Here is a 13,094-nt window from a genome sequence, read left to right as displayed (position 1 = left end):
AAGTGAGGACCGTTGGTGACAATACTTTACATAAATTAGTGGAGATTGAGGGGAAAACACTAAATAGATAATGAAGTCTTTCCTGACTTGAGTTATTGCAGACAAATTGGCTCTTTAATTTAATCTTTTAAATACAAAAGTCTGGAAATGACAATTTTGTTGTGTTATTTGTGACTTACACTAATTAAGTCTGCCTTTTCTAAAAAGCATGAAGGTTCTGTGGAGAAAATGGATTGTCAAGGGTAAACAGAGACTGCAGATCACTGAGTTTCAGTCTTGCTCTGAATCTTCCCCACAGTAATGAGCAGTCTCCAAGCTGAAACAGAGCACCAGAAGAAAGGAGAGTCTCTGCTGGTATCTGTGGAAAACAAGATGGGAATGAGAAAGATGGCAAAAAGACAGTCTCCCTATTTGAACGCAAATAAAAATTTATACCTGATTTAGCTCCTGAAATTATTCTTCACGAATGTGTGCATCATTCTCGTGCAGGGACCATGCTCATCTTCTCTGTATCGTTCCAATTTTAGTATATGGGCTGCCAAAACTAGCACGCTCCTGAAATTATTCTGACTAAAGTGTGAAAAAGATAAGGAAAAGAACAACTTTTAATTTTCTACTTATGTTTATAAGGAGCTAGTCTAGGAAGATAGTCTTTGATTAATGGAAAGATTGGTTTAATGACTCCCAACTCATAACTGTATTTTCAAATTCAGTGATGGATGCAAGACCAGTTTTGATCAGCGAGGGCCTACATTTTGGGGAACCCCCTTCCAACCCAAACAAATATAATTCAGTAGATTTTCTGACTGCAAGCTCCTGAAAAAGCAAATGGTGTGATACTGAAAGATTTGGTTGAGATACACAGACATAAAAAAGACATTGTGTAATAAAGTGTGTTAGGAATCAGCTCACGATGTAGATATCAAAAGGAAATGCTAGGAACCGATACTCGCTTAGCTGGAGGGCAGAAAATGGTCAGGATTTTCAGTTATATAGAGAGGAGTTTTATGAAGATGATTTCTTCAGAGAAATCTGTGCCATTCGTCCCAACACACAAGACGACAGGGTACGTAAGTTGGTGTAACCTTGTGTGTGTGTAGTAGGGAGGGAGGAACATCATCTACCTCCTTTATCTTGAGGTTCGTAGAAGGCCAGGTTCCAATGGAACCTCAAGGAAAGCTTGCTTCACGCTTCCTGGAAGGGCTAAAAATCATAAAATGGAATTTGATTCTTGCCATTGAAGCTTAGAGGTCTACAGAACGAACATTCTTTTTAATAAAAAAAAGTTATAAAGAAAGCCGAACAACCACCGCAAAGGTGGCCACAGAGGAATTGCCCTGGACTTTTGCTGAGCAGGGACGTAGGGCAGGTGATGTTTTTCATGAACCAGATGTGATCTGCGAGACACTAAGAGTCAGCCTGCACCTGTTTTGACACCTGAACATGTAAACCACCTGGGAAGAAGACGGAACTCCAACAGAGAGTGTGTGTCATCTGAAGGTTCTGAAAATTAGGGGTTGAGAGAGGATGGGCAGTAGTACCCAGAGAAAACATCACCCAGACTGCAATTCGGTGCAACCAGCAGGCTGACGGGTCAGAGAGCTCTGAAGAAGTTATGCAAACACCCACACAAGAGAGAGCATCTGCTTTAAAGGTCTTCCAGGTGTAGAGAGAGTGGAGCCAATGTACAAGAGGACCAGGTAAAGAGGAACTTTCCTACCACCCATTTCTCTCCTGCCTCAATTCCATCAGTTACGGTGGCACTAAAAGTGGCGGCTTGTGCACCTGCCCCTGCATGTCTGGGCAACAGGAGGGGCGGCTTGTGCACGTGCATGTCTGGGGGAGTGGGGGAGTGTGTGAGGATGTGCGTCACAGACTCCCCTTTCTATCAGCCCACCTGGAGGAAGGAGTCAGTTTTGGTTAGACACTTGTCATCACTAAATGGAGGCTATTCGTTATACCTTAAGGAAGCCAGGGGAATTTTTATTTTCAAAGAGTGAGAAGAGAAGACTGGGGTCGAGATTCAAGGATGTCTGAGTTTCTGGATGCCTCAGTGGCAAAAGCAACTTTTAAAACCCTGGAAATGATCTGAGATAATCACATTTTCCCCTAAAGTTTATAAAAGACATTCTAATCACAATTACTGAAGGCTGGTTTGTCCATCCAGTTCAGTTTCTCCTCTCACTCTTATCCTCCTATCAAGGGACTCTGAAGAGGCTATAGACATTTTGAGGTATTCTTCACTTTCAGACGAATATTGATATTTTTCAACATACTTAATCATTGAAAAATCATAAAGGACCACCAGGGTAAACCGTAGAGAAAGGTAAGTTTCACTCAACACTATTACATGAAAACAAGGTGGTTGTTTTTTTCCCCAAAATCATGTTCCTAGTAATATTTATAGACCATCAAAGAGAATATACAAGAGATGAGATTTCTCCGATATTTTGTAAAAAAATGTTCTTAAAAAGATTCTGAATAGCCTATTTCATGACCAGTTTCAAATATTTTGCTTATAAATAAACGTTCAAAAAGACAGGAATAATTTCCATCAGTTGTGTTCTAAGACCAGATGCATATGATGAGAACACTCAAAAGTCATGAAAATTCTACAGACCACAAAAAGGTTAAGTTTACTTGGTGTGCACATAAATATATATGTACAGATTGGGCCAATATTTTGAAGTAAAGATGACAGGGAACATTCAGAATTATTTTAAGATGCTAAAAGATTAATTGCAGTCATTCAATTTTCAGAGATAGAGATTTCCCCATTAGGGGTCAGAGTGACAAAAAGCATTCTTGAAAGAACAGAAATGTCATAAAAATCACAGAATTAATTGCAGGATCTGACTCATTTTTATGCTAGCTCTTGAGGAAAAAATTAAAGTGAGAAAAGATGAGTTAGATTTACTTATCAAAAGCATTTTATAAATATTTTTTAAAAAGAGAAAACCTGTACAAATTGAGGTAGCCCACTTAGAAATATGGAAGATAAATCCTACTTGATGGTTGTAGATTCTTTGTGAAATGTGACAAATATTGAAGAGCTGGGGATTACTGTTTGCTGCTGTTAAATGGGGCACACTAGGAATTGTTTTTTTTTTGCCTTTTCACAAACAAAACCATCTGTCACTTTTCAGCAAAGTGAATACTATGGACAGTTGTAACCTCTGGTTGGACAACACATGACTGTTACAAAAGTACAGAGAAAGGGCTGCAGTCATGTTTTTAAGAGCATCATTATATGACTGTAGGTGACATCAGCAGGAAGAGCAGGGTAAGAACATTCAAAAATTCTTTTCTCCATAAAAGAATGAGAATATTGGCATGACTGGCAAAAATCAAGATTTTCAAAATTCTGGAAAGCTACCAAAGGGATTAGTACAGGGACATTTATTTGAGAAAAGTAGTTGAAGCTCAGTAAGAACAGTCAGCTTTACTGGAGGGTATTATGTTGAGTGAAATAAGTCAGACAGAGAAAGACATGTATCATATGATCTCACTGATATGAGGAATTCTTAATCGCAGGAAACAAACTGAGGGTTGTTGGAGTAGGGGGTGGGGTCGGAGGGATGGGGTGACTGGGTGATAGACACTGGGGAGGGTATGTGCTCTGGTAAGCGCTGTGAATTGTGCAAGACTGTTGAATCTCAGATCTGTACCTCTGAAACAAATATAACCTGAACAGCAGATTCAGATTTGTAATCATATTCACAGGAACAGTATCACAACAAGGTACAGGCATCATGGTGTTAATTTTATGTGTTAGTTTGACTGGGCTAAGTGATGCCCAGATAGCTGGTAAAACATTATTTCTGGGTCTGTCTGTGAATGTGTTTCTGGAAGAGATCAGCATTCAGAACTGTAGACGGAATAAAGAAGATTGCCCTCACCAATGTGGATGAGCATGACCCAGTCCACTGAGGGCCCAAGTAGAACAAAAAGGTGCAATATAACAAAAGCAATATATGTTAAAAAAAAACAAAAGCAATATATGTTAAAAAAAAAAAAAAAGAAGAAGAAGAAGAAGGTAGCGGGAGGGGAAGAATGAAGTGGGGGAAATCGGAGGGGTAGACGAACCATGAGAGACTATGGCCTCTGAAAAACAAACTGAGGGTTCTAGAGGGGAGGGGGGTGGGAGGATGGGTTAGCCTGGTGGTGGGTATTGAGGAGGGCACGTTCTGCATGGAGCACTGGGTGTTGTGCACAAACAATGAATCATGGAACACTTCATCTAAAACTAATGATGTAATGTATGGGGATTAACATAAGAATAAAATTAAAAAAAAAAAAAAGAACAGTCAGCTTTGTCCCATTTTAACTTTCCCTGTCTCCATCCCAGAGACGGGGGACAGAATGGCTGGTATCACTGAGGATGGAGAGGCCCTTCTGCTGGCATGGAAGACTCATTAGAATTTAGAGGCTCAATGACCCCAGCCTCATCAGGATCTTCCTGTATGTACCATTCCAACTTAAAGGCTCTCATTCTTTCCTAGTCATTGCTCTCACTTTAACAGAAGACATCCTGTGAGGCTGGGAGTTCAACTTGTGTTGTAGCTCAGCCAACTGCAGGATGGGGTCCCATGTTTGATTTTCAGCAATTTCGGGCCTGTGTGTACAGCGTCTCCTTCAGGTCACACACAGAAGCTCTCAGGTCAGGGGTGCCTGGGTGGCTCAGTGGTTAAGTGTCTGCCTTCAGCTCAGGTCATGATCCCGGGGTCCTGGGATCGAGCCCCGCATTGGGCTCCCTGCTCAGCGGGGAGTCTACTTCTCCCTCTGCCTCTCCCCTGCCCAATTTGTGCTCTCTCTCTCTCATGCTGTCAAATAAAAATAACTAAAATCTTTTAAAAAAAAAGCTCTCATGTCATTTATGTGGTGTTTGAGCTGAGAAATCAAATCTCTGAGCTCATCCGTTTCTTTCACCACTTTGTCTAGCCACATTAGGAGCAACCTACCACTGTCATTGATATTCCTCTGTTTTCCAAAAATGTTTTAAAGTATTAAATACAGAGTCACTTAATGCCTTGATTAGGAGTATCCAGTGCATGTCTCTTGCATATGCTATAAAAGGTTCACGCCATGGACTACCAGATCTCCTCATTGCTGGAAATAATCATTAGCATCTTTAAATCTAATCAGATTTAGAGAGCCAATTCCAGAAGGCCCAGAACCAATTCAGAAAACTCATCCTTAAATTTCCCTTCCTCTAAAACCACTTGTGGTACTAAAATCTGTATAATTCCTGGTTCTCCAGAGAAATCAAACCAAGAGGACATAGATGTACAGAACAATATTTATTATAAGATATTTGCACATGTGATTATGAAGATTGAGAAGTCCCATAATCTGCCATCCACAAGCTAGAAAGCCAATGGTGTATGGTCCAACCCAAAGGTGTGAACATCGGTGGATCCAATGGTCCCAGTCCAAGTCTGCAGATCTGGAAACCAGGAGCACTGATGTCCAAGGGCAAGAGAAGGGGGATATCCCAGCTCAAGTACTGAGAGCAAGTCTATCTTCCCTCCACCTTTTTGTTCTACTTGGGCCCTCAGTGGACTGGGTCATGCTCATCCACATTGGTGAGGGCAATCTTCTTTATTCCGTCTACAGTTCTGAATGCTGATCTCTTCCAGAAACACATTCACAGACAGACCCAGAAATAATGTTTTACCAGCTATGTGGGCATCACTTAGCCCAGTCAAACTAACACATAAAATTAACACCATCGGGCGCCTGGGTGGCTCAGTCGTTAAGCGTCTGCCTTCGGCTCAGGTCATGATCCCAGGGTCCTGGGATCAAGTCCCACATCCGGCTCCCTGCTCAGCGGGAAGCCTGCTTCTCCCTCTCCCATTCCCCCTGCCTGTGTTCCTGCTCTCGCTATGTCTCTCTCTGTCAAATAAATAAATAAAATCTTAAAAAAAAAAAATAAATAAATAAATAAAATAAATAAATAAAATAAAATTAACACCATGATGCCTGTACCTTGTTGTGATACTGTTCCTGTGAATAATGATTACAAATTAAAGATTTCCTTCCTGAAAGGAAGGTAGAGTGGTCATGAGGAGGCAGACAGGAGGAAGCTCATTAAGCAGGACCCCAGCTTCCTCCATGTATGTCCCCAGGTACAACTGGGATAGTGGTTCATGAGGTCACCATGCAGATAGCACCTTCTGGAAATCCACAGTGGTGAACTGCAAAAGGGGAAGGGCTAGGAGGACCCCTAGCCTGTTGCATGACAGGGCTTGAAGGAGCAGTGGAGAGTGAGAGCAGGAGCCTCCCAAGGCACATAAGTAGAAAAGTTGGCCCTGGCTCTCAGACTTTGTTTTCCATGGGTTCTAATGAACTTTTGCTGGAATTAGGGATGTGAAGTCTCCACCTTCAGCCCTGAGAAAAGCAGGACATCAGGCCTGTGTGATTCTCCTCACCTCCTGCTATGACCTTGCAATATGGCCCTATGTATGCCATAGAATTCCCAGGACTTGTAAGTAATAAACCTTATAAAAACTTTTTTCCAAGTTTCCTGGTGGTTATTGCTGAGGGCATCTTGAAATCATAATAAGAACCACAAGGGCCAGTCCAGCCACATCACTGGTTATCAACAGGCTGAGACTGACATAAAACACCACCTCACAGCATAAAGCATCATTCATGAACAAGGCACAGTGTGCAAACATGCAGCAATTCGTCTCCCTTATCATGACTGTGATAGTATATGGAGCACAAAAGAGCAAACAATGCTCTACAACGGGGATAATAATATTTTAAGGACAATCAGAGCAATTTGAAAAAGGTGTGCTTCTAAATTATAGACAAAGCTATCCTATGTTATTATTTCTCCATGTATTATTAATTTGTACCTTACATAACTATGAGTATATACTTGCTTAGGAATAAAAATAGGTTTCCCAAAGAATCTTTCTACTCTTGCTGCTCATTTCCTGCTTGCAAACGCAACGCTTTGTATGTGAGAGAATAATCATTTTTCACAGCAATCAATGTGGGAAGTATTTACCTTCCCACAAATGAGGAAATAAAGGGTAATCACAGAATATGGTAGTGGTGGCTTCCTGAGTCAGGCTCCAAATGCTGCCGTCTGGGTTCACGAGGGTTATTATGCCTCACACCATTTTCCACATCTTGATGCTGGCAAGGGCGCGAATATCACTTGACTTCCCGTGTCTCTTACGTAAACCTTCCTCGGGCTTACAAAGTAACGTTCCATCATCACACCCACATCTAGCAAACCAAAAAGGCTGGCTTACATGGAATGTGCTCAAGGTCCTACAAAATGTGAATGACCTCTTTGGGGACAAAATCTACCCCTCCCCCATCTCATTCTTCCAGGTGTTGTAGACACTCATCACTGCTGACCACAGAAAGTACTGGAGGCGGTGGAATTACTGCTCATCAACAAAAGGAAATGAGCCACTGACGTACGTCACAATACGGATGATTCTTGAAAACATCATGCTGAACAAAAAGGGCCTGACACACAGAAAGTGTAATTCAGTTTCTTTGATATTCTAGGAAAGGCACAACTAACCTGTAGTGTTGGAAAGCAAATCAGGTGAACTTTTGGGGATGAGAAAAATACTCTGTCTTAAAAGCAGTTGCATGCGTGTCTGCATTTGTCAAAACTCAGTGAACTGTACATTTAAAATAAGTGCGTTTTATTGGCACGTAAGTATACCTCCATAAAATGGATTTTTATAAAAAATCACATCTTTGAGGTGGGCTCAAAGCACAACATCACTTCTCATCCATATAATTTAACTGCATGAGAATAAAATCTCAAAAAAAAAAAAAAGACAGGAAGCAAATGAGCAGGCCACTTGAATGGAGGCCCTCATCCACATTCTGAGTGAAAATTAATCAGAATCAATTTAGCATGTCAGATAAATGGCATACATATCATCTAAGTGCAAACAAAAATGTCATCCCAGAAGTTTCAACTTGATAGTAATAGTTGAAATTATGTTTATTTTTGGTTTGCTGGCTATGAGTTGATATGTTTTTCCTCTGATAGTTTGCACATGTGCAGAAGCACCATCAGATTGTCACATGAATAAAACATTACAAGAAAAAAAGTAATGCACTTATCTTAGAGAATTATTATATCACAGACCTAAAGAAAGTATTTGAAAGTTTCTTTCAAGAAGCAAAATTACAAGCAAATCTACCCATAAGCTGTCATCCTAACACATCTGCTAAAAGGAAAACATTTTTTCCCAGTGGTTTTTATTTTTTTAAATTTTTATTTAAATTCAATTAATTAGCATATAATTAGCATATTATTAGTTTCAGAGGTAGAGTTCAGTGATTCATCAGTCTTATATAATACCCAGTGCTCATTATATCACGTAAAAGGAAAACATTCTTGACATATGTTTTAAAAGTCAGTGAAGATTTGGTCATAGTCCTTTTCAACCCATTCTGTGGTTTTAACTCCCTGTTTGTACTATTCAGTTGAGCAGGTCTCATTTTTTCCAGTCACTCCTAAGATAATAAAAATCCTTCATAAGTCAAATTATAAGCAATAATTTTAGCAATTAAAGTATCTAGTCCTAGGTAAGAGTAAGCCTTAAAACTCTGTCCAAGGCTGGAGCTCCTCCCCCTACTCTGTTCCAGCCTACTATAGGCTGAACACCTGGAGAATAGAGACCATGGTCAGTGCTTGTTTTCTTCCCTACCCCGTGCTTGTCCTCCTCTCCTCCACTATTACCTCGCCAGGCTATTGATGGCTCTTCTGGTTTTAGAGTAGAGGAGGGGACAGGATATGGGGACGGAAGAGGTCTCCATTGACTAACACTGTCAAAGAATTCATCAGTGGCTGACTGGTACTGGCCCTCCTCCTTGGGGCAGAGGTTCTCTCCGAAAGGACCCTCTAGTATTAATACTTCCTCCTTGGCCCCACTATAAAAGATGCCTCTTAACATTTGCCTCCTATGACACACTAGTAACAGCTGGGAGAGTGAGTTATTCCTAGATAAGAGATTTTAAGTATTTGCCTGGAAAAATAAAAGTGGGCAGAAATTTTGGTGGAATAAAGTGTAGAGGATGCCACAACTGCAGGGAAGACTAGAGTAGAAGAGAGAATCGGCCTGCCCTGCTGAGTAAAGTTCCAGAAATATCCAGAAGTGGAGCTACCATGTATGGAGGTGGTTGGGGGGGTGGGTAGGGGTGGACAGAAACAAGAGGCCGAGCTAAAAAAAAAACAGAATAATTGAAACATTATTAAAAAGATAATCCTTCAGGTCCCATCACAGCTTCCCCAACTTCATGCACTGAAAAGTGGGACAGTCAGGCCAAGCACTACCAAAGTTTTCACTTAAGTGCTAACACACACTGTCTGAAGAGAGTTGGGACACTAGGGCCAGTATTCCCCTCTGCAGTAATCCTTCCCACTCTGGTAGTGGGCACTCAGCCCGGAATCTGCTCTCCACTGGCTCAACTTAAAATGAAGCTCTGAAAAACACAAGCACACAGAGCTTTCTGTTAGGTTTTCTACTTCATTAAACACGGAAGACCAACAAGGGACCACCATACTTCTGAAGAAAACCAACAGCTTAACTCAATGAGGAAGAATGAAGTAAATTTTTTTTAGCATTTAGTGAGTTGTAAGTGACTGAAACCCCATCTCAAACTGGCTTATTCAACAAACAAACAAGCATACAAACAAACGAAGAATGGGTATTAGTTTGCTAGAGCTGCCCTATCAAAGTACCACAGACTGGGTGGCTTAACAGAAATTTATTTATTTTTTTAATGGTTCTGGAGGCTGGAAGTCTAAGTACGGTGTCAGCATGACTGGTTCCTTCTGAGGACTCTCTCCTTGACATGAAGAGCTAGAGGACAGTCTTTTCCTTATGTCCTCACTTGTTCTTCTCTCTGCGCATGTGTACGTCCTAATCTCCTCTTCTTATATGGACACCAGTCACATTGGGTGAGGGCCCACCCTCATGACCTCATTTTAACTTAATTACCTCTTTAAAGACCCTATCCCCAAATACTATCATGTTCTGAAATACTGGGGGTCAGGACTTCAACACAGGAATTTTGCAGGGACACAATTCAAGCCTATAACATACATTTGCTCAATTAACTGCAAATGCTAGGTCAGCCTTAGCCTGAGGCACAGTCACGTTCATGATTCCCATGACTGGCCTCAGGAGCAGCTTCTCCTACTTCCTGTGGATTGTTATTAGATCTTAAACTTACAAGAGGCACACAGGTCATTTTAGAACTAATGCAGCTTTATTAGAAAAAAATCAACTGATATGTATACCAAACAATTCTAAAATTAAAATTCTATTTTTAATAATCCACATCCCTCGGCCATCACTTCTTGGCCAAATAATGTCATCATTCCTTTCATCTGTACTCATTAATCCTTGTACTGCGGACACAGTTCTCATTCATGAATCTGGCTGTCCCTGCCAGCCACTATCAAACAGTCCCTTTGTGCAGTGTGGCCTTTCTGTGGCCGTCAGGGTGTGGAATGGGGAGCGTGGAGGGAAGGACAAGGGTGGTGGTGCCTATCAGGACCTTCTCAGAGCTCCTGACCTCGGAAAAGACCTACATTTACGTCCCACCTCTGGCTGGGAATCACATTTGGTTTTATTTCTAGGTTTGTTTCATACCACCCTATAAAAGAAACCCGGGCCTGCAAATTTAGATCACATTTTTATACCCAACCAAAAATTCATGTATCAGTTATAATGATTGGTACTGACCCAGGAGATGGATATTTTTAAGAAATCATGGTATCGCTTACAAGCAGCATTGAGAACACATTTTAATATGTTTCTATAACATCTTGCTGTTTAAATTTGCTGTCTCTCTTTAATGGCTTTCATAATGACTGGCTTAGGCCATCTATACTCAAGTGGATTCCAAAGTGTTTCAGGGAACTAGGCAATCAAAATTGACCAATTTAAAAGATGTGAAGGGGCACTATTGATTTTTTAAAATGCTATTTTTAAGGATTTTCTGACAGTTTTAGTGGTAGTTGCAAGAATGTCAAATTTACCCTTTAGTAGAAAAATTGATTATATGCAAGAGGGCAGAACAATGTTGTTTTCTTAATCCCCAAACTTATCCTGAACAGTGTTTTCTTCTCCATTCTTCTTTTAACTGAAAGGAGTTCATTTAAGAAGGGGAAAAAAAATGAATATGCATCACTGCATTCTTCTCTATATTTCCCTTAAGTGGCAAAAAAGAGAAAGTAAAATTCATACTGTTTGAAATTAAGTAGTTTCTGTAATAATTAGCAGACTATGTTAGGTAATTAAGCACAAGGTTTGATCTTTGTAATGGAGGGCTCTTGAAATAACACTCTGTTTTCCTTTCGATTTTAGGTTCCTGTTAATTAGATCAAATGTATGCCAAATACTGGAATATTGATACGAGAAAGAAATAAAACTTCTTTTCTAAATAAAATAGTATTTTTATGAAATGTAAGAAATTCATATGCTCATCTAATTTCATCACAAATTCTACTAATAGAATTGGTAAGATCAAAATTACATATTCTGTCCACTACTTGTCAGAACTGTGCATAGAAAAGCTATATTACTTACAGATACTAAAAAGACAAAGAAATTATGATTCTCCTTTCAGTAGGAATCACACCTTTATGTAGTTCAACATACTCTCTTATGGCTTCTGTGCATCACTCTTGTGACTTCTTGCATCTAACAAGACATAATACCTATTTCTAAATATTATTTAATTGGTGTTAATATGTTGTATTATGTCTATAAGCATAAGGTGGGAGACTGGGCATTATATGACCCTTACACTTCTTATATACTCTTTATGGGTTATTCCAATAATGGCAACATACTGTAGTTTTTTGGGACTGAATCGCCAGTTGCAAGATCTTCAGAGTAAGCCACCCACCAGAGTAAAAATATCTTTTCATATTCCAAGCCGTGTGAGTGGGAGAACCACTCACCATTATTAGTTCCAACCAACCACCATTGAAATGGGCCCAGTACATTTTAAGCCTTTTTCCCCCCCAATTAAATGCAAGAAGAGCCTTGTTTGCAAAGTTAAGAATTTCAGGGAAGAAATATGGAAGATCATCTGCTCTAAATAAAAGAAATTCTGGTTCATTACCTGGTTCATGTAAAGATAATGGAATCTTGCATCTTTTTATGATTTCCTTAGATTTGAAGGTCAGAAATATTTCTGCTACCTGTGACTTACACTGTTCATTACTAGAAATACAAGGAGCCATTCCAGTTAGCCCATATATTTGTGTGATGATCATATGCTGAATATATATCCTTAAGAGATGATTTATTTTATTTTAAATTTAGAAACACTGGTGTTTTTTTTAACATGAACTTTTTATATTAGAATATTATGAGATATATAGAAGAGTTGCAGAGATAATGCAGACACTTCACTTCCCCCATTACTCTTAACATCTTACAGAACTATGAGACATTTGTCAAAACTAAGAAACTGATGTAGGAACATTACTATTAACTAAAGTTCTGACTTCATTCAGATTCCATGAGTTTTTCCATTAATGCCTATTTTCTGTTCCAAGATTCAATACAGGATAGATCACATTGGATTTGATTGTCATATCTCTCCATATCAATCTGCAATAGCTTCTCAGTCTTTCTCATTCTCTATCTCTCTCTTTTAAGGGAGTATTTCTGGGCATCCCACAGAATGTCCCACAGTCTGGGACAGTCTGATGTCTTCTCATGATTCGACTGGTGTCACAGGCTTTGGGGAAGGCTACCACAGAGGTGAAGCACCCTTCCTTCATCACCTCATATCAGGGGGTACATGATGTCGATATGATTTCATGAATGATGCTGGACTTCATCACTTGGCTAAGGCAGGGTATGCCAGGTTTCTCCACTCTAAAGTTATTCTTTTTACCCTTTCCTACTCTATTCTTTGGAAGCAAATCAGAGTCCAACCCACATTAGGTGGGCTTAGAAGTGAGGAGGACAAGTCCCATCCTCTACAAGGGGGATTATCTACATATATTACTTGGATATTTCAGTATGGAAGTTTCTTCTTGTGCATTTATTTATTCAATTATTTATGTATATTAATATGAC

General features: G+C 39.8%; 1 non-coding gene across 1 annotated transcript; it reads right to left on the bottom strand.

Moving 5' to 3' along the window:
* Positions 1 to 449: 449 nt before the first annotated feature.
* LOC118023902 lies at positions 450 to 551 on the bottom strand. The gene has a single exon (XR_004682927.1). It is a non-coding gene; the product is annotated as a U6 spliceosomal RNA (small nuclear RNA).
* Positions 552 to 13,094: the final 12,543 nt, after the last annotated feature.

This window comes from Mirounga leonina, unplaced genomic scaffold, assembly GCF_011800145.1.
Source record: "Mirounga leonina isolate KUSES-001 unplaced genomic scaffold, KU_Mleo_1.0 Mir_180, whole genome shotgun sequence".
Taxonomy (NCBI): Eukaryota; Metazoa; Chordata; class Mammalia; order Carnivora; family Phocidae; genus Mirounga; species Mirounga leonina.
This window is presented reverse-complemented; position numbering and strand designations above follow the sequence as displayed.